The 26,715-nt window shown below is 43.3% G+C and overlaps 1 protein-coding gene across 1 annotated transcript in view; it reads right to left on the bottom strand.

Moving 5' to 3' along the window:
- The window catches only part of LOC147683352 (vesicle-associated membrane protein 2-like), a 302,743-nt gene that overhangs the window by 192,756 nt on the left and 83,272 nt on the right, over nucleotides 1–26,715 (bottom strand). The gene's annotated exons all lie outside the window — the stretch shown is intronic.

The raw sequence follows: 26,715 nt of genomic DNA, 5'->3' as shown, positions 1-26,715 counted from the left end.
CTGCTACGCCACTGAGTGCTCATGCATATTGAGAGCCACTGTGTGTGTCACCCTTCCCTGTGACTGTAAGCATTTGGCACCAGATTGACAGCTTCCACAATATCACATCTCTAAAGATGTAACCACTATACATCCCACAATCTACAGATGCCAGATATTAGAACTTGTGATGCCCACCGCCAATCACGGCACAATGTAAGCGCAGCTTGTGACCTGAGACATGGATAGGTTGTGTCCTTCAAAATCCAAAATCAAATAATTTGTTGTGGCCTCCCGTGTCTTAGCTATCTCTAGTCTTAGATACCACAACCCACATCAAGCTTCCAGCTAGTTGGTTTTAGCCATTTCATGTTTTTTACCATTCCCTCTTGGAAATCACATTGAGTCTTTAATAGGTCTTTCACTAAAGTACAGGCTTTTGATCAATGTATTGAAAGAGAGGAAGGATTCCACATTCGACATGCTGGCATGTAAATATATCATCAATGGGGAAATTAACTTTGTAATCAAAACATACTAAATTGCAAATCCCATAATCAAGTAAGGTGAAGTAAGGATAGGGATTTAGAGAACATCAATGAAAACAGACATGGGAAACATGCGATGCATCTCAACCAGAACTCACATTCTTATCTTTAGTGAAAACAAAGCACAGAGCATCAGCAAAAGAACTCATTGCTACAGTCAAAATGGCCACCAAGGTACCATGTTGCTTTAAGAGAATTTGCACATGTATGTCTGGAGCTATGCGTGGTATAATTGATAAAAATAAACACTTCTCTACCCAAGATTGTTTGTATTTCTCATGAATACCAACACAAACAAACTGCACTTGTATTCCCATCACATACATGGCATTAACAAATTAACTCCATGTTAACACTGATGTCTTTGCACACCCTTCCTTAAATTGTAGGGTGATGACTAGTTTTCGAAACAAGCATTGGTACAGTCAAAACCTCTGATAGTGGCTAACAGCCTTTAGGCTTTGTATGAGTTTCTTTTGCTTGACATGTTTCTTGCAAAGCTTTATTTTGGGGGGCCTTTCTTCATTATTAAATGATAAAATGTAATTATTAAATATTAAAATTCACCAGAAGCAAAAGTATTTTGGGGTCACTAAAAGCACGCATTACGTAGTAGTCCCTGGCACTGATTGTTACTACACTGTGCTCCCTGCAAAAGAACAGAATGCTATCTTTCACAGTAGGGTTAGCCAATGGCTGTAGTGAACTGACTGCTTTCTCCATGCTGTATGCTGTAGTGGACGGAAGAAAAATTATAATGACAAAACCACAGACCAATGGATGAAGAGGTTTGCTGAAAACCTCTATAAGTAAGTTTAATATATAAATATATACTTTTATTACAAAAGATCTTGGTAAAGCCAGACCTAAAACCTCCTCCACATACACCAAATTTCTTTTAAGCACACATCCCTCCCAACCACCATTTTTCTCGAGCTCAGTGTTGATGAACCCGATAAAACACGGATTTGCAGCACGAGAAAAAATACCAAGAACCCGTGAACATTATCGTGGCAGATGGAAGCCTGTGAAAGCTGGCTATATATAATACAATGTGTTAATCTCAGCAGAAACCTGCCTACCTCAGGCAGCTCTTCGTACACATGTAAAACCATCCCTATTGAACCAAAATAGCCATCAGGGTGTAAATGGATGATGTGGAGGCGAAATGTTGAGATAAAGTTCTTGTGGTCCATGGAGGGCACCTTGTGCTAATGGAAGAATATGGGAGGAGAATTAAAATGCACAGGCAAAATGGAAAAAAAGGTGTTTTAGAGTCCTGCCAATGCAGCACAATGTAATTCTTAAGAGAATTGCTCCTACTGGCCAAGAGTAGGGTGGCGATTCACTGGGCAGACGTAAGGTACCCAAAAGAAATGCATGGTTACATGATGCAGCTCTTTGCCCAGAGGTGCTAGATGCGTACTGGGATGTGATGCCAGTCCGCGTCCGCTCCAGGGACATCTGGACTCCATTGACAAGCTATTTTAGGACACTTAGCGATCCGACAGAGGATACACCATGTCATGGCTGCTAGCCATAGACGGCATCCAAGCCTGCATCTCCCCCACATGGAGACGATATGCCTGCACGCCACACTTAGTCCAATAGGCACTTTAACAATCTGCCCTGAACAAATGGGCTTAATCCAGCCCTAAATCATCTAGCAAGAAGTAGACCCTTTGAGGGGCAAGATGTTGGTTAACTTCTTGGTTATATCACCCTTCTATCCCCCCTCCTGCTTCTCTTCTCCCCTTTCCTCCTGTAGCATCCCTCTACCCATCTTGCATTTTTTTAATGACACTACCAATTGGCAGACTATGTGCAGTATTAACCTCATAAGTGCTGCGCCTAGTCCAACGGCCGACGGCACCACTACCTCGGGAGTGCTGCCGTCGGCCGTTGGACGTTCGAACCTCACCTGCGCAATGGAACGTTCAGCACTGGAGCTGGACGTTCCATAGCTGCTAAGGTGTTAACTGATGTGCAATCTGTATTGTTATGTTTTATGTTGAGAAAACTCAATAAATAAAACAAAATAAAAAATGCAGCACATTTTTCAATGTTGCCCAGATGTGATAGTCCCCTCCTCTATACCTTAGAAATCAATTTATGCCCCTTAATAATATGGTGTGCACAGTTAGTGTGGCACCTGGACACACCATATATCTTATCTGATAAATGGATTTTTGAGATGCTGAGTTCTGCAGCCTCATGTTTGAAACTGTGCCCAACTGGAACACTTAACCACAGCTGAAGTCCTGACCATCATAAAGACAATTAAAGGAGAAATAATGGGTATCGAGGATTGATGTATTATGGTTACAGAAAAAACACCGTAGGCAGTACTGACCAGGAAACATATCAGAGGCGGCTCCTCCGCAAAGGCAGAGGAGCGTCACCTCACGGCTTTTCAGCAGTGTAAAAAAGGAAAAATAAAATGATAATAACTCGAAGTTACTATCATTTCACTTTTCCCTGCTGAGGCAGTTTTGCGGGGTGGAGCATGGCTGGGCTGCTCACAGAGAAGGGGGAGGAGTGCTTGTGGCACTTTCTAAGTGCGCATGACGGTTTGCCCTGCAGTCTTGGGCCGGCCAAACATTCATGCGCACTTAGCATGTTTTCCACCAGGCTGTAATGCACAGCCTGAGTAGAGATCATGGACAGGCTCGTTGTTCCCATCTGAGCACCGAAACACGGCACTGAGACCAATCATGACTCTGCTGTCATGGTGATAGCAGCTTCGTGGTTGGCTTAGGGGAGCCTGGGTGCTTCCTGCTTCCGGGAAGAGAAGCAGAGGAGAGACAACGTTGGAGAGACTGTATGCAGAGGTAAGTGAAATTTAATTTCTTTGTTTTTTCACCTCTCCCGCCCGCCACTGAAACATATTGACCTTTAAAATCCTCTGTGTCTAGTGTAAATAATGCCACACAGGAGTGCTCCTATGAAATGTGTCGTGAGCACAGATTGCTGAGGGCACACACTTTAGCCTCATGATGCATGGTAGAATAAAGTGCTCTCCAGGCCTATACGCTGAAATAAGGATTATTGTATGGCACCACTTGCAACATAAATCTCAAAATGCTACGCTTGCTAGTTGTAAGCAATGAAAGTGCACAGTATTCTGAAATATTCTTAGTGTTTTATCTTTGTAACTAGCCAGTGTCTACATGATCAGATACGAGAGACTTATGATAAATGCCCATTAAATTGTCTGCCTTCTGAAAAAGGTACCGACGATTGCACCTGTCCTAATATTCATTTAGAACATCATTGTAAAACAAATAGTAATGCAATACTGATATGAGCGACCTTCTTGTTAAACAGCGTTTTATTAACAAGCATTTGCAGTGCAATAGGTCTTGCATTTACAAGAGTTTAAGCTATTGTTATTTACAATGGCAATAGCTCAAACTCTTGTAAATGCGAGACCTATTTCACTTCAAAGAACCGGCCACCATTGTCCGGTGCTGCTTGAAAGTGAAAGCGTGCATGGCGAGGAAAGCACGTTGTGCCTGCAGTAGGAGAAACTCTCTAAAGAAAATGTAAATTGATACTTGTATAGCGCACTACTCACCCACAAGGGTCTCAAGGCGCTTGTACGAATACCACTGTGGAACCCATCCTGGCTTTCCCTGTGAGGCGTCCACTCCTGGGCACCCCCAAGGTGGAGGCCAGGCATCCTTAGCGTTGTGGGGGCCGTTGTGGAGGTTAAGCAAGCTATTGCCCAGAGTTGCAGAGTGGGACTCCATGATTGGAATAGGCACCGAGGCGAGAATTATCAGGTCCGTGGAATTTTTGAGCCCAAGACCCGCTGAGGCAGGGAATTGAACCCTGATCCCGGGCTAAACCTCTGGATCAGGGTCTGCCGCTCTAATCATTGAGCCACACTTCTCCACAGAACTAAACTAAAACAGACTAAATAAGACATACTGTGTCGCAACACAAGTAAAAGGGCCAGTCGCCATGGGAGGTTATAAATGCAGACAAGGCGGTACAAAGGAGGGACTAGCAAGCATAATACCGAATTAGAAGCCACAGTTTATAAAGGACAATGACAAAAGACATTTAAAAATATTGGCGGAGAGTGGGCGGGGCTTCAAAGCCATACTCCAATACTGCATAACTCGCAGCAGCGCGTGCGCTGCCCAGGCTCGACCTAAAAAAGGGGGCCTCAAACCTTTCTTAACCACTTTCTAAATCAGAGGCACTTTTTAATAAATGTGCGTAGCTCCCAAAAGTGTGCAGAATTTCATAAAGAATATGTCACTTACATCTTTTTTATAAGCGAAGCCAATTAAATAAAAAGAGACCACACTCTTAGTATCTGTCATATATACCTGGATAGTGAGTGAGCCGATTGAGATGGGAGGGCCAGAACTGAGATGAGAAAGCTGAACTAACATGACTGACCTGAGTGCAACTTGTTGTTGTTGTTGTACAGTATAAATGTTTCTTAAACAACTGAAACAAATAAAAATATATTTAAAAAAAAGGGGACGACCAGGAGCAGGCAGACTCCTAAGCAACAGCTGCATGTCTATTAATTTATTAACTGTACGGTTGTTCAGGGAAAAATCTAAACCGTAGAGGTAAGTCTGCTTTAACAATATATAATAAAGTAGCATAAAATGAAGAAAGGGATTTGATTCAAAAGCTTAGCGATTTATCTTCTATCCCTGAGAATTACTTTCTAATCCTGGCTTCTGGCTGTTGACAAAAAAATGTGAGATTCTGAGAAAATCACTTCATCTACATGGGATTTAAATAGTAAATATACACAATGTACAATAAGTACACTGTCTGGCATTACCTCAACACCTTCTCATCACACCATGCCTTCTGATAAATTGACTTCAATCACACCCTATGGATGGGGGCGCGCGCACACTCCCACACGCATACAATTCTATATGGAGTACCTTGTGTTTCAGATGCTACTGCTGCAATAAATCTGTTCTATGTAAACGGCTCTACCTTTCCTTACAACTTTGTACAGTATCAAATACCTAAAATTAATAAATATTAAAGCATGAATAAATATGCATTTGAAGAAATGAGGGGCTTTCAACGTGAAAAATCTAACCTAGTTACATGTACACTAGAAGGGAAGCAGCAATGTATAGAAGTAATGCTTTGGACTTGTCAGTAATATCACTCAAAACATTGGTTTGTGGGTTTGCAGTTGTAATAGGATTATCACAAAGAGGAGATGCTTAAAAAAGTAGAAAGATAAATCACAGCATTTTTTTTACTAAATGTGTCTTGCCTTGTGTTTTTTACATTGCTTAGTACATACATTCTCCTCAAACTTCAGCATTGAGGGGGACTGTATATAATTTGTAATTCTGATAGTGGCAATATATTTAAACATAATATGGTAATATATTGAAAATATCTTCATAATAAATGTTCCCATGTTTCTAAAGTATGGAAAGGAAACAACTAAATGGCTTTCGCCTCTGAGATAAGAATATCTTTCACCTCTTCACCTGTTCCTTGACACCAGCAAGGGTGTCTTCAAAGTACTTATTACCAACAACTAGCGATAATTATCGCTATGTTGGTTTAGCGGCGATTTTTTTATCGCCGAGCTGCGGCGATTTTTTATCGCTTAGGAACCTTGCTATTATCAAGGTATATCTCCTAAGCGATAAAAATCGGCCCAAATGCATGAATATCGCTGAAAAGTCAGCGATATTCATGCATTACCGAGCTAATGCTCTTAGCCATGTTATCCACCTACCATTGGATAACATGGCTAAGAACTGTTCAGGGGCAGGTGTTAGCTTTTGGAGATATTCGCGCTTAGAGCGAATTTCTCCAAAAGTTGGTAATAGGAGATAGCGATGTGTATCGACTGTTTCCAGTCGCTAACATCTTGGCACGCCCACTTTGCATGTCATTAGTGATAAATATCACTGACATGCAAAGCGGGGCCCAAGATGGTCGCTATCTCCTACTAGCTGTCGCTAACTGGTGTTAGCGACAGCTAGGTAATAGGGAGATAACTTTATCTCCGCTTTCTTGGCTTTTAAAGCAAAAAAAGCGGAGATAAACCCCCTTGATAATATGCCCCCAAATTTCTAAATCAACTACATAATGGAATAACAGAAAATACCAGAAGTTGTTTATCTAAGGTGTGCGAAAGGTGAACATGCACTCAGCTCGCAGGCAGATGACTGTGAAATACATTCGAGTAATAATAGACAAAATACTGGTTTGTAAAAAAGAAGTAGGATGCCTGGTTTAATTACACCCAAACTGCGACCGACTGTCTTTAAACCTCATAGCACATGCTGCAAAAAAAAGACATGATTAACAGCTTCTTTTTTGTCCATTTGCCTTTTTAGCCTCCTATACGTTATGTGGGATTGCTGAAGCCCCTCGCTCAACTCCTACTTCCAGCTCCACATCTTCGAAGTTTTCTGAAATCTGAAACTTTTCTGCATAGATTTTGCTTTTGAATTTGCTTCTCCAGAGATTGCCACTGGATCTTGGAACTGTACTTCTAGGGCTTGATTGCAAGAGCACTCTTGGATTTCACTGTGGGGCAACTATTCTGCCTGGATTTTAGTTATCCTTCGGGATAGAATGTACTGTCGAACTACCACATATGGACACAGATTGACAGTTGGATTTCATGGGGCCGATTCACAGAACTAACTTAAGACAAAAACCTAAACTTACTACTTTTGGTATTCACAGAAGTTAGGATTTTGTATTAAGTTTGTCTTAAGACAGACTTAAGACAGACTTAAGAGAAACTTAAGTTAGGATTTTGTCTTAAGTCTGTCTTAAGTCTGTCTTAAGACAAACTTAGGACAAAATCCTAACTTCTGTGAATACCAAAAGTAGTAAGTTTAGGCTTTTGTCTTAAGTTAGTTCTGTGAATCGGACCCCATGTGTGTAGGCACAAATTGCACCTTGAATTTCGAGACAAGTTTGGATTTTAGATTCGCTATGTTTGTGCCTAGATTCAATCTTTGAATCTCTCCGCCTCTGCTTAGTTTGGATCTTCAGGCCTGATTAAGAGGTTGACAGACAGGTACACTATCACAAACGGAACAGTTATACCATCTGTCTTATTGTATTAGGACATAATGCACTTGTAATAAGGAGGATGTGCTGTCCGTCACATGAGAGACGAAATACCTGTCCACCAAACACTAAATCAAGTCATTAGACTCAATATGCATGTGCTCATATTGCATCTCTCCCTAAATCACAGTGAATGTTCCCAGAGTGGAACTTGGAATCTCCGAGCATGGCCAATGATTGGATCATGGGATCACTCTAATTGGGTATAAAACTGATCATTGATTTCTGTATTTGGTCACAGTCCTTCTTAGAACCTCTTAGCCTGGGCACAAGCTGGACCTTGCAACTGCTACTCAGACCGAGATGAAGGGATCTGGCAGCACACAAATAGCCTCGACAACAGCATGAACATCACTGAACACAATATATACCATAAGCAGAGCTTAATTTGTCAAAAAAGAAGTGCCGGTCTCAAAGTTTTCCTTTGAAGCAGACGCTGGCGATGTCAATGGTCAGAGTGCTGAATATCAAGACTGTGTAGTCTTGATTCCACCTTATGCCTGGTTAATCTATTACCAGACACTCCCTGCCCCCTTTACTTCACTCTTCCAGGTTCTTTTTCACCCTTGCTTTTTCTCTCTTATTGTTTTTCCTTTCTTCTCTTCCTCATTCTTTCTTCTTTTGTCTTTTTATCTCTCTCACTCTGTATCAAAGTCTGTTTGGGAAAAATAAGGGCCGGTCCTCAAAAATGAGTGACTGTGGGCCCTAGCTGCAACCACCTGCTCAAATTAAACACCCACTATATGAACTCAGAATGTACCTAACTACCCACATGAGGTTATAACAGTAATGAAGAGTGTTTTCTCTTAAACAAAGATAGCTGGGTCACCAGCGCTGTATTATTCCTACTGTTTAATCGTCAAAAGCTCAGTCTATCAGCAGTTACCAGCATGTCATTGTCACCTGATGCCATCTCCCACCACAACCTGTTGGCTACCTGCTTCCAGGAGAGGAAAATAAGCTCCCACTATTTTGAGAGTCTAACATTCCTTGGCTTTGAAGACTTAAGAGTAGTTCCCGCGAAGATCCTCTACATTGTTGCAATTATCTCACAAACTAACCTTGTTAAAATTAGAAAATTCTCACATATACCGCCACATCTGTGAAGAAAAAAACTTGCTATTTAAGTCAGCTTATTGCTTCCTGTCGCATGTGTGAAACGAATATCAAGACAACTAAAAGCCTGAAAGAAAAGAACACTACGATAAGGTTCTGAAAATTTCCAATTTCAATTTCCGTTATTATTGCACCGGGATAATCAAACACTTAAACATGGGCAGTTTTCATTTATGTATATATTTATTCACTTAATTTATTATTTATTTTGTTTCCTTCTCTCTTTCTACTTTTTAGCCTCTGCGTCATCTCAAGCAAATAATTTTTCAATCTTTTTATATCAGCTGAGTGTGGTGTTCGAAGCGTGAAAGAGTTCGCCTGAAGCAGACATGATCGTATTAAAAATAAATGTAAAATATACTGCCTCACAAGGCAGTTACCCAGCACACACAGAGCAGGATTCTATGTGAATAAGATGATGTGGACCACAGAATATTAACAATTAACAAACGTACTGTTTATATCACTTAAGTGTCACTCGACGATAGAAGAGTCCAAACAACTCCAGTCTTCACTCAATTTACAATATACTAGTTACCAGATATTTGAGGGCATATTTAACAAAGTGTTGCGTGGCGTTGTAGTGTCATGCGTTGTAATGGTTGCATTGTAATGGCATGCGTTGTAATGGATGTTTCGTTGTAAAAGTTTTGTTGTAATGGTAGTGCGTTGTAAAAGTTGCGTTGTAAAGGTTGTTTCCCCACACACACAAGGACATCTTGCGTGGCCCTTCATGGCTTGATAAATCTGGAGCAATGGAATGCAGTGCAAACCACTGTGTTGCGTTACTCTGCCCCAGGGAGGTGTTCCATGGGTGGACCGTGGGTCGTCCAACACATCAACCAATGGACTTTGACGCATTCCCAGATTTACCTACGCTGGTATACCTGGGAACGAGTCAAAATGCTGTGCCTCCCCAGGGGAGGGGCAACGAGAAAAAATATCTTTATTCCTCCTTGTTGTGTGCATTCTGCTGCACACTTAGAAAGAGGAAATGCCTCTGAGGAGTGCTTACATACAGGAATGTGTCCCTTCCTGCACAAGAGCAATCCTGCCTACAACTCAGGCACCCTTGCACCATGGTGCCAGCCTGACTGCCTTGGCACAAGGAAGTCAAAAGGGCACCAGCAGAAGGAGAGAAATGGAATGCGCCATATAATGTTAAATATGGCGCATGCCTGCCCTTTCAAGCAGCGTGGCACAGCAAGGTGGCTTTCTGCGCTGCGTGAATGTTCAGTAAATATTCCCCCAAATTCTTTTAGCGCAGTACCAACATAATAAACAAAATCTGATTAGGTTACAACACTGTTCGAAAATAACCACTGGTAGCAATGGAACAAGCTGCTGGAAATTCAAAAGAGTAGTAAGTGTACATTCAAGAAGCACCAAACAACTTCCAAGTGTTGAACATAGCACAATAAAATTCACAAATCAATTTAGAAAAAGCAAGAAAACTTTATTGAGTAAAAAAAACACCAAAATGATAAAAATTGAATATGTTCTAAGGCAAAAAATTTGCCAAAGGAAACAAGGCTCCAATTGAAAATTGTAGGACCAAAACACAATACAGGCCAAATGTAATTTAATGGAGGTCCGGCCAGCCAAGCAACCCACACTTAGAAATTTTTGTGCACTCCAGGTTTTCCACATATTAGAACAGGGTCATCTTCATACGGTGAGATAGGATCAGTATTTCTGCCCAGTCTATGGGTATCCTGTCCCGCTTCCTCAAACCAGCCTCCAACTGATTTTTGTATACAGTAAAGAGAAGTAGAGGAAGGTGTTAGGACACACCCCATAAAATACCTCTAGCCCAATTGAAACCCTCGGAGCACTCCCACCCTCCTCCCCCAGGGAATTGCTGGGTCACCACCAGAGAATTTATAATACAGCAGAGTCTCAGCCTTCGCAGTAGAAGGCCAAACTAGGGCCATAAAGTCTAGACAAAAGAACCCTTCATGCTCAACCTGATATTTGCAAAGTAAGCTGTAAATCGAGTCCCTGTTCCATCATCTTCAGGCCAGAAATAAAGCCCTACTGAGTTTCAGCCAGTCTTCCAGGAGGCTGTGCCCAAGCTTGAATTCCGTCATTTAAATTCTTCCTGCCACCTTAGCAAATGATCTATCAAAGAGATTGGCCATGACAACTAGGATTGTCTCTTTTTCCTCTTTAACAATGAGGATGATAAATGAATATGACCAGTAAACCTGATCAGATGAATTACTTGAAGCATTTAACACATATGTTATCATAAGGGCCCACAATTCAATGTCATGCTTGATACAATTTAAGAGCATCCCATTAGGTCTTTTGACTTTACCAAAGGGATTATCCTTAACAGTATCAATCATTTTAGCAAGACTAAAAAACTGTCTAGTGCCTGCAATGAACGAAAGATATGGGCCTTGAAATCCTGCAGAGTTGTACATGTTGGGAAAATGGGTAACCCATGATTCAGTCATGCTATATGCCTCCAACTTAGCTTAAAGAGGATCCTTCTGAAATAGAGAGAGATTAACCATTTTCCAAAAAGCAGCCAGATCCTTAGCAACACAGTTGCTATTTTATGCTTTTTTTCAAACCAATAACTACCTCTCCTTCATAATTATTTCATTAGGAGCTCAGTAACTTGCTCCTAGTTATGAGGTGAGACCTTCAGTGTAAGATGAATATTCCAATTAGCTGCACTTCATGATCTTTTAAATCATTCACCAGACCTGTTGCTAGGTTGAAAAATGTTCCCTAATGATATTTGAGATCTAAGAAAGGGTCCACAAAGGATCAGTACTATTCTAACGTAGTCTAAAAATACCCAATCAATAACAGAATTGATTAGTTAAATTGCTAAAACATATAGTTTAAGAAAATGCTGTGTCTCAAGAACAATTTTTTGTGAATTTTAGAGAGCAAATGAGCTCGAAATAAGATTATTAGAAGTACGGTTCCCCAGCACAGGACGAGACTTGGAAATTGCAGAAAATGTAAGAACATGAGGTCTAAAATGTGAAAAGGGCTAGTTGGTATTATGTAAATTTCATCTGGCAATGCAGTCTAATAAAAAAAGGCCAAACACGAGGAGATGATGGGCAGAGCCAGGCTAGCTTGAATCCAGTGGCCAAGTGAGCAAGGGACCCACGTCTGGGCATACCCTGCCAACTTAGGGCAAACAAAGCAAACACAAGGAGATGATGGCCGAAGCACTGAAACTTTTCAGACACTCACCCCAGTCACAGATCTGGGTTAGGACTCCTAACTTTACTACTCCTAAACTGAGAAAAATCCTAACTTTAAGACTTTCGGTATTCACAGAAGGCATTTAGGAGTCCTAAAGTTAGGACTTCTAACTTTTGTGAATACCAAAATGAATAAGTGCCTTCTGTGAAAACCAAAATGGTAGTACGTTTAGGATTTTGTCTTAAGTTAGTTATGTGAATCGGGCCCTTTGCCTCAGTAGACCTATTGGCTTTGCAAATGTTTTTTGTCGATATTAGCTAACTGAAGCATGTACTGCACTGCCACAATGGCATTGGAAACCATCCCTGCATATTACATAAGCTCCCTTTTGCATGTGTTCAGCATGCTATAGTACATGTTTGAATTAAGGCACTTTAGCACAGCACACAGAGGTTTGATTTTTCAGTAGGAGAGGGGGTCCTATTTTACCCTACATTAAGAACAGTTTTATGTATAAGGCATTTATATATAAACCTAATTGAAAGGCAGCAGAGCTCTGTCGTCGGTCATTGAACGTTCGAACCTCATAGCTGCAATGGAACGTCCAGCACTGGAGCTGGACGTTCCATAGCTGTTATGAGGTTATCAAGGTAGAGCCATCACAACATATGATAGAAGTAATAGCTGATATGTGGAGTGCTGTTGATGCGGTTTGACGTAAAAGTGTGAATCAATGTCTGTAAATCAATCACCTCTTGCAGCATCATCTCTGTGCAATCCGTCAGAGAACTTGAGTCACGTGTTGCAGGGCGAAGAAGATGACGCAGACTGCTCACACAACTGCTATCTTTGCTCTTGAACATTACCTTTTGGAACATGCGGGGTAGCCGCAAGACTGAGCACCAACAGTTCCTTTTATAAAATTCATAGCTCTAAAGGTTTCGGTTTGCATGTATGGGTGCAATAATTATTGTGAATGCATTGTGCCTCTGTATGATGGTTGGCTGTCTCACATGTGTGAGTAGCTCTCAATTGGAAGCGGTTGTAATGAGGGGCCGGAAAGCTAAAGCAAAAGTGTGGAAAGGAGACAGAAAGAGTTTCTGACAATGGAGGGGGCAAGCTGTGATTAAGGAGGGGGAGGGTGGACGAAACAGGCCCCCTCAGAAAACAGCAAATATGATAAGATAAGGACAAGTTTTGCAGGGCTGTTTACTGAAACTGCGCTAGGAGCATCAACGCTATAAAGAAACAAAAGGGAACCAACCCAAAACACGGGCTGAAAGATACAAAAAAAATAGTGCCCATATACGAACTGAAATGGACAAAAGTGAAAGGATACAAGTAATTGGCCACTGCTTCATGGGAAGGAGCAAGACACGAGAAGGAGGGACAAAAACACAGATTACCCACCTAGAAGCAAGCTTTTGGGAAGGACACACAAAGAAATTCATCTAAAACAATAGGTGGACTGTAAGCCCACAAAGTGGATTCGGAATATCTCGAAGAGACAGCGCATGTGTTGCCTAGGTGAGCACTAAAAATGGGATCAGGAGAAATACTGGGGTGTGGGAGTAATACTGAAACATGTAAAAATTCCAAAAGGTAGGCTTTAGAATCAAGAGATTGCTGTTGAAAGGGGCACTTCTGGAGCCTGCAACAAAATTGGAGGTTATGCTGAAACTCCTAGAAATACAGGGAGACCATGTGCTTGCCTAGATTAATGCAGGGGGGCATATCGGGGCTTGCATGCACGCTGAAAGTTAATGGTGTCTTTTATAAATACTGGGATTTAATACTCAGACCAGTCAAAGTACTGGGAGGTAACGCAGCGATGGAGCAAGGATTTGCTCGTAATGCGACTTGCTTGTATTTAGTCCTCTCGACATAACGTTAATATACTAATCAACATGTTTCGTCCTATTAATATTGCATTACATGACATCTGAGTGAAGCTTGCATATGTGCTTTTACTAACGATAATCCGCTTGCATTAATATGGCTGCTGCTACGTGGGATTTCTTACTGTGAATGCGTCTGTCACACTCACGTGACATGACATACTTTCTGCTTTGGAGGGAATCTTTTGCTTCTGCGCATTAGAACTAAGATAGCTGCTCTATGTCCTCACATGCAAGAAGCTTGCACTGCTGCTTTTGCCAAGCTGTTCGTTCTGCTTAACTCTAACACAATAGTTAAATATAAAGTAATGGGAATAGAGTAGAGATAAGTGGTATACAGTGAATTATTTTTGTCTTGTTTTAAAACTGTTTCTTTTCTATTCTTTTATGTATTCATGCTTCTGAGCCTGAAATGTACCCGATACTCCATTTTGAAATCCACTGCACTCCAAATTGAAACCTTTGAGCCTGCCCGCCAGAGTCTGAAAACCATTGAGCATGGCATTGAATGAGTGCCAGGGACAGTCTTGGCCAAGATGCGCCTGGGATCTTCAACTCCTGACCCCTGTGAAAGAAGCTGATCTAAAATATGAATTAAAATGTAACCAATATTGGAACATTCATTTCTGGGTAGAATAAAATATACATTGGAAAATAAATTAATGGGCGGGAATGCAAACATTATTAATCATTCTAAAAGTTTCATTTTGGTATAGTGTGATGACCTCTCCTCATCCTTTTGTCCAATCGAAATTGGGGATCCTTACACTTGCAACATTGGGGGTGGTACACTGACCTGGAAAATAGTATAACTAGGGTAGGCTTAGCTAGTTAATTTGTCCGACTTGTCCGAATAGCTGACCTGTCACTGACCCAACGCACTCAATGGGTGATCGGGAGCAGAGGTGCTCGCGAAGCCCTCTGTCAGAAGGTTCAAAACCCAGATCGGGGTTTGAGAGCTGAAGTGCTGGCGAAGCACTTTGTCGGAGAGATCGATAACTCTTACCGGGTTCTGGCTGTTAGCTGCAGAGAGGGAGTAACGCAGGCGTTGCAACTTTAACTGCGGGTGCCGGTCTAAGCCCTTGGTGGTCCTGTCCTAATCCAATTTGGCTTTACCTTTCTGGATTCTGATCTGTACCTGCTTGCCTTTATGGTGCCTGCCCTTTAGGGGTTCAGTCCTTTAAACTGACCCGTGGCCAGGGTTAGTTCTTCACACCATTCTAGGTAAATATTCAATGTGGGTATGTCATTGTATTGTTTCCTTCTCTCTTTCCCCCCTAATGTCAAATGTGTAAAGACTGCTTTATAAAAACTCTGCATATTTTCATCCTAATCGTTATTTTCTAATTGAGAATTTTCTATTGTTCAATGCTTGGATTATGACATTTTAAAGATTTTAGATAAAGAGTTTAAACCTTTCCCGAGTTGTGGTTATTTTATGAGTGCAAATGTTCTTATTCTACCTATTATTCTAACACCTTTGATCCCTTAGGACTTTAGGTACCGATGATGTGGATTGGTAAGACAATGGCATAGGTCCTAAATAAAATTCATAAATCACTGATTAGAATAAGTGCACAGGTTACCTGATTAAATCTCATCGTATGTTGTATATGGGCCCAGGTGAGTATGGTAAACTGAGTCGGGTGACCCGCGCGCTCTATCAGCAGCAGCTTGTGAAAATAGCGATAGACAGCACAGGAGCTTCAAAGCTCTATAAAAATTGTCGGGTGGTATACTAAATGGTTAATGACTGTCATGTACAAGCTAAAGCCCACATTGAACTAACGGCAGGCACTTGCAAAAATAATAGCTGATGCTGTCATCCCACTCAGTAGTGCACATTGTACTCACCTCGGAAGGATGAGAAGCTTAGTAGGTTATCGCATCAATGATGACACACACAGACACACACTTCTGCATATGGCTCTCTGTCTGTAGGAGCCGAACCTGTAGCTCTACATGCCCCAGTCCTTCTGGCCTGTCTGGGAAATCTCTGGTCTGTCTGGGAAAACTGCCTCACAGTTTGGTGTCAGATGACCTTAAGCCACAAGGGTTATTGAAACATGTGGTTTCAGGGCATCGCTGGAGACATAAAAAGGAGCAGCATTACTAGGTCTGCCAGATGGGATGACCATGTGCTGGCTGTGGCACCTCTCATTTGCCCTGAACAGCACTTTAGGTTTTGCACTTTAAAGTCTCATGTCCACAATGGAAACAGTGAAACTACAAATCCCAGAATGCAAAGTTCTGTTCACAGGGCTATCAGTGTGGGATTGATTTTTTGGACCAGGGACACAGGAAAAATGAGAATTTGCGGCATATAAATGAGCTGCACTTGCCATTTTTTAACCTGTTTTATTTCTATATCAGACATATTAACAGTTCTCACAATTTTGCACAGAGGTTGCAGAGCCAAACCTCACTTTTTCAAGGGTCACCCTCAGCAGCTGGTTTCTTTCTGTGGGCTTTTAAAGACATTATTTTTACCACTGTTTAGAGAAGGGCTTTTGTCTGCAGCAGGAAACGAAACCTCAGAATGTGTAAATGCAATTTGAGTGCGGAAAGAATTGTTTCTTCTTTGTTCTAATTATTTTTTATATTAAAACACATTTGTGCTGTCCCCAGAAAGTGTTCTCAAAGTGGCAGATCTTTCCAGAGGGGATTAAGATGGGACAAGAATCCCAGACTTCTTGCATCTTTGTAAAACGCCAATGTTTTGTGTTCAATAGTGTCCCCTCGTGAGATGCTGTCAGTCCACATCAGCATTCTGCACTGCTTCCCTTGGCAGATGGTTGAGGGAAAGAGGTGCTTCCAGGTCACCACCGCTTGGACGCCCAAGAAACAGACATGTTTTAGAATGTAGCTGGGCTATACTGTACGAAATAAACAAGGCGCACTTTTTTTTTTACAGGAAGCACACACATGCAAACTGCCTTCTACTCAGTGTACCATTGCATTTGTTGCACACAAAATGTTTTGCTCTGGAACATAGGAACAACAGTGTTAAAAAAATGGCTTGCCTGTGCTTCTCACATGGCCTGTTTGTTAATTGTTGGTGATTAACTTTGTGAAGTGAATTTGACCATTTGTGTATAGTTGTTTTCGATAAGAGTATCTATGTGGTACAAGGTCAAAATTGATACATAAAAAATACCTCAAATGAGTGGCCCAATATTAATGTGCCCAAAGTCACATAACATGCCACATAAAGCACATTTCCTTTCTGCATAGTTTAGTTAACATTGTTGCATAATTCCAGTAACAGTGTCTGTTGCCCAGAGGATATTTTTTTTTGTGCGCAGGTGCATGAACACACTAAGCTATGTTTATAGCACTAAAATATTTTGACTTAGATGTTTGAAAGATCTCTGCAGCAAGTGTCTTTCTTACACAAATGTCTATCGTATGCAGGCTTGAAATAGAGATGTGCACCTTACATCTAGATTTCTGGAGCACTTGCATGAACCTCCTGGGTTATATTTCTTGATTTGTAACCCACAACCTGCAGGCGACATGTACATCTGCAGCAGTCACACTAACCTACCAGGGTATCTAGCCGGAGTGTGTAATTTGTCTGATATAGAGGGATATTTGCAGCAGGTTCATAGACCTACTGAGACACTTTACTGCAAAGGGGCCCTGCAGCCTGCAGGGGGAGGTCTCTGCAACAGGAACAGAACCCCCAGGAGCTATCTCATGCTATTCGATCCTGTGTCCTGCAGGATAATCAGAGATGTGGCTAGATAAGTATATTAACCGTCTAGGCTTTTTTTCTAAATTTGGAATCTGTCCCAGCTCTCAAAACTGGGACTGGGATCAGTGGTCTACAGTTGGCACACAGTTGTCTTTAGCAGGCACACAACCACTCAGTTATCTTACTGGGATTGGCACAGTCAAAAAAATATTTTTGGGTCCACAAATAATCTGCATAGGAAATTAGGGAAACGTGAGAAATTTTCCCTAAAATTCAGGTGTGTCAAATTTATTTTAAATGCATTGGCGCCTCCCACGCACACTTAATAGGCAGGCATTTGGGGGAGGGGAAAAGGGTGAGGAAGGCACAATTAAATGTCCAGAGATCACATAGAACTACTTAAACCACTTTCAATACACAACTTAACATAGGACTAATTTTATTGAACTCGGATATGGGTATGTCGGAGTCAGCTGACCCAGTAGGGGACGCAATAGACAGATATTTGCATTAGGAGCATTAATATGCCGAGATAATAAAGTGCCTGATTATGAGTCTAGCGGACGGGGTTACTCTGTCACAAATGTGACAAATATCCTGTCCACCCATTCCAATCCCATTTTATCCTATGCAACTTGTAATACAGCAGGCAGCTATCCCTCACGTTTGTGTCAGAGTATCCCATCTTCCAAACTCATAATCAGGCCCTTAGAGGCCCGGACTGGCCTTTGCGGGCACCCGGCAATCCCCCGGTGCGCCACAAGGGTGAGGGCCGGTTTTGGGCCCAGAGAGCCGTTTTTGTTACAGGGCCGTTTTTGCAGCATAGCTTCTGTAGTCACTCACATGTCAGGATGGTGCCTTTCGAAGAAGGATGGGTTGGGGCAGAGACCGTCTTATTTCAGGCTAGTGCCTTCTGAATGGCTGGGCGCCATTTGGCCACATGTCAGGTTAATGCCTCAGAGAGAAAAGAAGGGCTGTAAAAAACAAGTGAAGCAAGCCCAACATTCTTGTCTGGGAAAGCATTCTTGTCAGGAACTTTAGAAGTTCTGAGGTCACTGGCTTGTTTTGATTTGGAAGAGGAGCAGGCAGTTGCGCTTGGTCCTGAGCTGCTTCAGGCGCCATTTCGTAAAATGGCTATTGTGTGAGTACGACAGTGCAGTGCAGGCTGGGTAAGAGAGGGGCCACGGGGGGTCAAAATGCAGAGCGAGGGGCAGGCAGCTCCTAAAGGACACTCAGAGGCAACAGCTAAAAAAAGGTTTAAAGAGTCACCAACATGGCAGAGAATGACGCTGACTCAATAAACCCAAAATAGAGGTAATTATAATTCCAAATTTTAAAAACACCCGTAGGATGAGCGTATTTTGATCTGAATGCGAAAACAAGAATTACTGTATTGCCAAAAACATAAACAACATATGACAAACGAATTAAAGCTACACGGCCACGGCAGAGAACAAAAAGGGAACCTTCATGAAACACGAACAGAAACCCCCCAAAAATTGAGCGCACAAGCACAAATGTAGAAAAGAGAAAGGCGACAAGAATACGGCGTTGCTTCCTGGGCGGTAGCAGCACATGAAAAGGAGGGACATATAAGAACAAATAACCACCTAAAAGCAAGGATTTACAATGGACACTTGAAGTTACCAACCAATAAATGGCCAGACTGTAAGCCCACAGAATAGATACAGCATGTCTCGAAGATACAGCATGTCTCGAGTAGACAGCGCATGTGCTGCCTAGGTGAGTACTAAAAACCAAAAGACGGGCCAAGTCTTTGGTCTGCGACTGAGAGCCCATGCGTTAAGATGACAGGCATTCTAGAACTGCCAGGTGAGTCCCGTTTTTCCCACAGCTGTCCTAGCAGATTTTGGCAAATTTAGTACATGACACAATCTTCAGAACATCAATTGAAAACAAAGGGAGGCACATTTTTATGAGTACCAAGGCAGGACGAGTTAGCAGCTCCTATCAGAAAGCAATTTGGTTATCATGCATGAGGCTGGGTCTAAAAGTTGAATTTAATTTAGTTCCTTAGTGCCTTGCTTGTGTTTCCATGTTGACGAGTGCTATCATTTAAGTCATTATGTGCCCCTTGGCTGAAGTTAAATTGTCCTCCTTCTTTTCCCAGTTTTGCTTTTCAAAATCTGGTCACCCTACCATGCGTGTATCATGCAATATTTGGCTGCGTGCCTTTTAAAGATGCTGTGAGATTGTAAGCGAGACTTCTGCTGACAAAAGGGGACTCAGGTCCTTTGAGCTCCCAATCACAGCTAAAACTCCTCCTGAAGCCTCCACAACAATGCACTATTTCTAATGTTCAGTGCTAAGGGTATGTTCCAACAAGGGGAACTCAGTTCCTTTGAGCCCACCAGGCTGTCCTTTCAGTTCACCATGCAATATTCATTATGCCCTTCACATTAGGATTCTGTTCTACTGAACCAAGCACAACCTCACTCTTTTCTTCTCTTGCCAAGAACACCTCTGCCATAGCTCTCTGCCCAGAGTGGTATACTTCCGATTGTAAAGCTTTTTCCCGCCTGAAATTGTCCTTACTTCAATGCAAGGCAATGTTAGAAATATGTCCCCATTTTTTAGGTCGAGCCTAGACAAAAGCAGTGCGAAGCACTGCTGTCTAGCGCTCAACAACTATAGTCGCCCTGTTTTGGGAATGCGGACACGAGTCGGACGCGCGCTTTTTCCGACTCGGATTTGTCCTCGGGAGCGCGCTGGCTGGTTGCTGTGTGGGCGTGCTTTCGCTTTCGCTCAACGCGCTGAATTAGAAATGAAATGCTTACCCTTGTCTTTTTGTACTAATCGGCAAGTAAATGGACACACACAGCCACACTCACGCACACACCCACACACGCACACACACACACACACACACACACACACACGCACGGGCGCAATAGGCACACTCACGCATGCACACACACTCACGCGCGTAGGCACACACACGCTCCTTACCGCTGCTGTTGGGGACAATGATTCATGGAGCTCCGGGTCCTCGGCTCCCGATGGATGGGCGGGCGGGGGCGACGCGGCCAGGGGCTCCAGACCAGGGACAGGCTGACAACTTGCAGCCTGGTAACTTTCTGCAGGAACGGCAGCTGCGGTGCACGGGCGGGGCAGGACGGCGGCTGCGCAGAATTCATAGCCCCTGCCCTTCGGCCGCCTCCAGGGCTCTGCCCTGCTAGCGCGCCATTGGCTGAGCGCCCTTCAGCGCTGGCTCGTTTAAAGAAGGACGGAGTCGGCACGGACCATCTGTAACTCAATTGCAAGATAGCTTCATAATTGATATCAATGATTAAAATCCCTGAAAGTCAGTCCTTCTTTGTAAAGCACATTTTTTTTCCAGCTCTCCGGCGTGCCTCCGAGTGTGGTGACCCCGCGCCACCCGCACCGGTCGGGCACAGTGTAAAGTCCCGCACTCGCGGTCTTCCCCGTTCACCTCATGTCTCCTGGGCCAGGTGCACCGCCTTCTATCGCCGGAGGGCAGCCGCTGAGTCTTTCCGCAGGCCAGCAGAGGCAGGCCATCAGCGTTGCAGAGCCGGCGTCCGCAGCTCTCTGTCGTGCACCCGCCAGTGGGGGGGGGGTTCTATCAGAGGCACAACCCCCGCCAGGGGGATCAGCCGCACAGTCTCCGGTCAGCGCCGCCTCAGTCATCCGTCGTCTAACCTTGGGTCAGGAGGAAACGCCATGTCTCACCTTCAGGATTCTCGGGCAGGGGCCACATGCCTCTGCATCAACAACTCCAGGAGGCGAGCACAGCAACTCTGCCGAAATACGCCAACAGGACCCTAGCATGTCCGCCAGCAGTCGCTTTTGTCGCTTCCCTGGCTGGGTCGCCTCAGAAAAGGCAGCCGTTCGAGCACAGGAACACAGGTAGGCTCAGATTTCATAGTCTCTGTCTTTTGCCACTTTTCGTACTCCTAGCCACCCTCGGACCCCAGGGAGCCACCACAGCTTTGCCTCAAACACAGTATGGGGAGCCAGTCATTTTAGGCTTGAGTTCACAGCAGGATATTTATGGCTTTATGAGGCTCAGTCGGAGCTCGTTCAAATGGCGTCTGCCATTTTAGCCATCCTGGCCATGCCCCCGCCCCCGCCCTCCCTCTCCCCCCCCCTTCCCGACTTGTACTGAGATTGTAGTTTTAATTTCATGCAGAACAAGAAGAGAAAGACATGGCTAGTTCTTTTTTGCTGCAACCCGTTCTACTGCTGGCTCTGTTCTCTCACCGCTCTTCCCATGCTTATACTCTCACATTCCTGCCTCTTCACTTGCACATTTTTCTGTAGTAAAAACAATCCCATCCTTGTTTTGTTAGATAGTGCTTTGTTAGACACTTCGGTCATTTCGATGCGCTGTTTAAGACAGGTGCTACTTTTACTCACTACAATGGTATTCAATTTACCGACCCTGGAAGGATGGAGGCCTGCGGCCCCCTTGGCGGGATCTGAACTTGGAAACTGCAGAACACTGCAAGTATTGCGCCTTTTCTTTTCACAAATAACTTTATGCTGTCTCAGCTGCAGTTATTTCTTAGCTGGAACAATGCCAATGCACTTTTTGTAGGCCCTTTTGTGTCCCCCCTCTAGCCTCAGAAACCGTATTTCACCCTGTTGCTCTCCACAGATTTAATCTCAACACTCTTTTTTTATTATTGTTCGCCATTGCCTTTGCACTTCCTTTCCCAATTTAAATGTACATGGATAACATAAAGGTGCTTACCCACAAAAACCACTTGCTTGTTTATCCCCAAAACTACCTCTCCGAAGGATCTGTCTTGGTTGGCTCGCAGTCAGACGCTGCCTAAATTAGAAATTCCCAGGCCTAGGCTTCTAGCAGTGTATTTCTCCTATTCTGTTAATCTCCGGCCTAGAACATCTCAAATTTTGTTAACCGGTAACAACTAATTGTCAGACATTTTCGAAGCGATATTTTTAGGACTTTTGTATTGCATTTTGCTTCTAATCTTTTGATTATAATTTTATTGCACTTTAATTTGTGGTCAAATGTAACGCTTTTTCGTACAACTGCTAGAGTTTTAGTGCACAGAACCCCTGCTACCGTTCGAGGCGACAGGGTGTTTTTTGATAGTCATGAATAAAATACAAGAATAAATATGTTGATAGTGAGTATGTAACCGTCAATTTGTACACATGCGCTGGGTGTTTAGCCCTGATCTGCAGCATGAATGGTACAGAGAACTCACCCCTAGTGGTCAGGTTTCTTCTGGAAACGGGTACATCTGTGAAATGTGTTGCAGTCTTCATATGATGATAAACTGGGGCTCAAAATGCTGAAGGGATCTGTAGAATATGGAACGCTGTTGGACATTTTTTTTAATCTGGCCCTTTCTAGGTCAGGCTGGTTTCCTTCTCCTTTCAGGCTGTCTCATCCATTTTTGCCTCTTCACCATCCCTCCTCTATCCTGCTGGTCATTCCTATTTTTCCGTTCCCCTTTGCTATTTTCCTTCATATTTCTGCCCCCTCTCCCTTCTGCGTTTTACAGTTTCTACGTTGTCCTCTAGCCTCTATTAAACTTATGCACCTCATCCCTCCATCCCCCGCCTCTCCCCTCCCCTCACGTGTCCCCCTTTTCCTCACCACCCCTTCACACTTCATCCTCTGACTGGCCGTGTCCCCACTATCTATCTATCACCCTCACTCGTCCTCACTCACTCTATCGCCCTCACTCACTCTATCGGCCTCACCACAGTATCACTCGTCACCACCACAGCATCAATCTGTGCAAACATTCAACAACAACTGGTTCAAATATGTTCTCTCAATGTTTCAAGCTTTATTACAAATGTCACAAAAAGATGTTAATATTTCACTTCTGTTCTTGGATTTTCGTCACAATAAAATACACTGAACATAATCTTCACAAAAGTTACTTACAAACGTTTAAGCTATTGCCATTATAAATTACAATAACTTTTATTTAAGTATTAATTATTTTTTAAAAGCTATTGCTTTGTAATATCAATACATCCAAATCACGTAAATACAACATATTGCATTACAAATGCTATAGGTGTCACATTTGCAAAAGTTAAAACTATTGGCATTGTAAATTACAAAGCTATTAATTTCGCTATTTTCAAAACGAACACATAAATAAAAAATGTGTCATTTACAATACCAACAGCTCACACTTTCCTAATGCGAGACCTATTGCATTGCAAATGCTTGTTTTTAATGTTTGTAAAATCTTGAACTTTCTACTTTCCCAATGTTGACATGTATGGTAAATCCTAAGTATGTTTGTAAATCAAGATTGTACTAGTGAAACAGAGAAAGTGAAAGTCCCTAAAATTAGAAACTAGCCATAAATTATAAATCAAGAAATTCACAGAAAACTGGAACTAAGTTTATGTTATAGCTACTGTCAAATTGGACAGAAGAGGAAAAACTACTTACGCAGCAAGTCTGCTCCTCAGCACATTCGCCCTTTTGGCTATCAATAACTGGCACTGTGGCTCAGTGAGCTAACATTATATTAGCCGTGGCTATCTGCGGTGACGTGCGTGTCACAACCCAGCAAGACAGACATTGTCTATTTTACTTTGAGTTCAGAAGATTAAGTCCTATAAATTGGCTAACAGTGGCTTGTGTTTATTAAATGCGTTTGGAAACTACAGAAGTCAAGTGTGAGGTACTATAAGAAAAGAAAATGCCCACGTCTAAAGTTTCGCAAGGAAACATTTTATTAACAATGATTCAGAATTGGGCCATGTACCTGGAAAATTACTCTTCCTACCTTGATCAGACTTACTATGAATAATAAAGCTACGAGTCCTTTTTTCCTTATCTTCTGGGCAGAACCTACCTGTGGAAGCTATTGATCCTTGCCGCCCACTGCCAGACGAGTCAGTTGGGCAGCTTGTAGCGATGGTCCCGGGTGTGAGCGGACGTCGCGAACCGGGCAGCACTACGGATCCCAGCCTAGCTTGCGGCAGCGGAAACGCCGCTTACACCGCCCACACCACGTCATGCTAAGTGCGCCAGGAGGCGCTTAAATCATCGCTAGGCTCCCGCAGCGCGGAAGTCCTTTTTTCCTTATCTTCTGGGCAGAACCTACCTGTGGAAGCTATTGATCCTTGCCACCCACCGCCAGACGAGTCAGTTGGGCAGCTTGTAGCGACGGTCCCGGGTGTGAGCGGACGTCTCGAACCGGGCAGAACTAAGGATCCCAGTCTCGTTTGCGGCAGCGGAAACGCCGCTTACGCCGCCCACACCATGTCACACTAAGTGTGCCAGGAGGCGCTTAAATCATCGCTGGGCTCCCGCAGCGCGGGAGTCCTTTTTTCCTTATCTTCTGGGCAGAACCTACCTGTGGAAGCTATTGATTCTTGCCGCCCACCGCCAGACGAGTCAGTTGGGCAGCTTGTAGCAACGTCCCGGGTGTGAGCGGACGTTGCGAACCGGGCAGAACTATGGATCCCAGCCTCGCTTGCGGCAGCGGAAATGCCGCTTACACCGCCCACACCACGTCACGCTAAGTGCGCCCGGAGGCGCTTAAATAATCGCTGGGCTCCCGCTACGCCGGCGTGCCCTGGCGCTGCCCGGGCAAAGCCTGGGCCAAGGGCGGGCCCGTCCGAGCCAGTCAGAGGCCGACGGAGGCCGGGCTCGGCCATCCCTCTTGGACATTGTTTTTTCTTATGGACCAACAGGGTATGTCGACAGTTACAGTCAATTAATCCAGATCTGTGTTGGTTCTATTGTAAGCCAGAGTGTGCACGGACAAAGAGCAAAAGTTTATTGAACTGTGGCTTTAGGCATTGGGTGGTTACTGTAACCGGCCCTTATCAACTAGGTATTGGAAGTAAAAGGGAGGGAGAGAGTGTTTCCTTCCTTCTTTTTCTTGTTACTGTCCAGTTAGTTCTATAGTTGTGATCATCAAGTAGTCGTAGGTTTCCTTCGCCTTTTGATTGTGAGTGAGGTATCATTTTTGCTAGTGTAGTTTCTAGTAGAAACCCTGCATAGTTGCGAAGTTGCACTTAGTACACAATCATGAGTAAACGAAAATGCACAGCAGGGACACTGGATAACTTTATCCTAAAGGCAGAATCACTCATAACCCATGAAATTGAACTTGTCGAAAGAAGATTATCTCTTGATCCATCCAAATTGCCAACATATAAGGAATGTGGCTCACCAACTCTACTCGATCCCCCACAGATGCCCACGACCAATAGTATTGTATCCCCTTCTCTGACTGCAGGCAGCCCTGTGGTAAACCCGGCCCTTAGCCATAATGATATTCCTGATGTTGTGCCAACAACACCATCAATAACCGCAAGGCTTCGTGGGCTAAGGCAGGGGGGATTGACGAAAGAAAGATCAAAGATTACATCGCGGGGGAAACGGAATGCCAAAAATAATGGGGATGCTAGGGGGTTAGGAACAATAAATAAAGGGGATACTGAATTGATTGAATATACAGGGACCTCAAGAAGGATCTTTGGTACTCAAACTGAGATTGAAAATTCTCCTCACCCTAATAGAGTAGATGGCACGATTGAGACGTTAGAGCAAATCGTTGCAGATATTTTTAAGACCACCTTAGACTCCGTACGGGCCCAAATAAAGGACTATCTGGGCATTAGAATGAAGGACATAGATGATAAAATTGCCCAAATAAACCAGGCTATAGCAAAACTAGATATCATGTTTGAAAAGGGAAGTGGCATCATTGATGAAGGGGCCAAATTACTTGCTGAGTACAGAAATAATTATCCCAAAATTAAGGAAGTGAGTGCTGATGGGCATACCCTAGCGCAACCCAGAATAGATTTCCCAAATAGTACTGGCGCTGTGGAAAAAAGAGTTGAACCACTAAGAAAAAAAGTGGCTCAAAGTAAGAATAAACTTCCAGAAGAGAGAAGAACAGACCCAAGTCTGAAGGGAGTAGACCTCCCTGATAATGGTGACGTAAGGGGGTCAGTATTTAGTTTAAGTGAAACCGACTTAATCCCTAATCATGATAATTTAAATCTACCCCCAGCTGTATGCCCGTATGTTCTAATACTAACTGGTGTGCCGGCTCTAAGGCAGGACCAAACCGAAACATGGCATAACCTTAGAAACAAAGTTGTAGACTGGCTTCAAAAGTTCAAAAGATTCAACCCACAAAAAAACGAATGAAGTCCTAATGGTTCGTAGGGTAGGGTGGTTGGGGGTCCACAG

Source organism: Lissotriton vulgaris, chromosome 11 (genome assembly GCF_964263255.1).
Source record: "Lissotriton vulgaris chromosome 11, aLisVul1.2, whole genome shotgun sequence".
In the NCBI taxonomy this organism is placed as follows: Eukaryota; Metazoa; Chordata; class Amphibia; order Caudata; family Salamandridae; genus Lissotriton; species Lissotriton vulgaris.
Note: the sequence above shows the minus strand (reverse complement) of the source record. Positions and strands in the feature narration are given on the sequence as shown.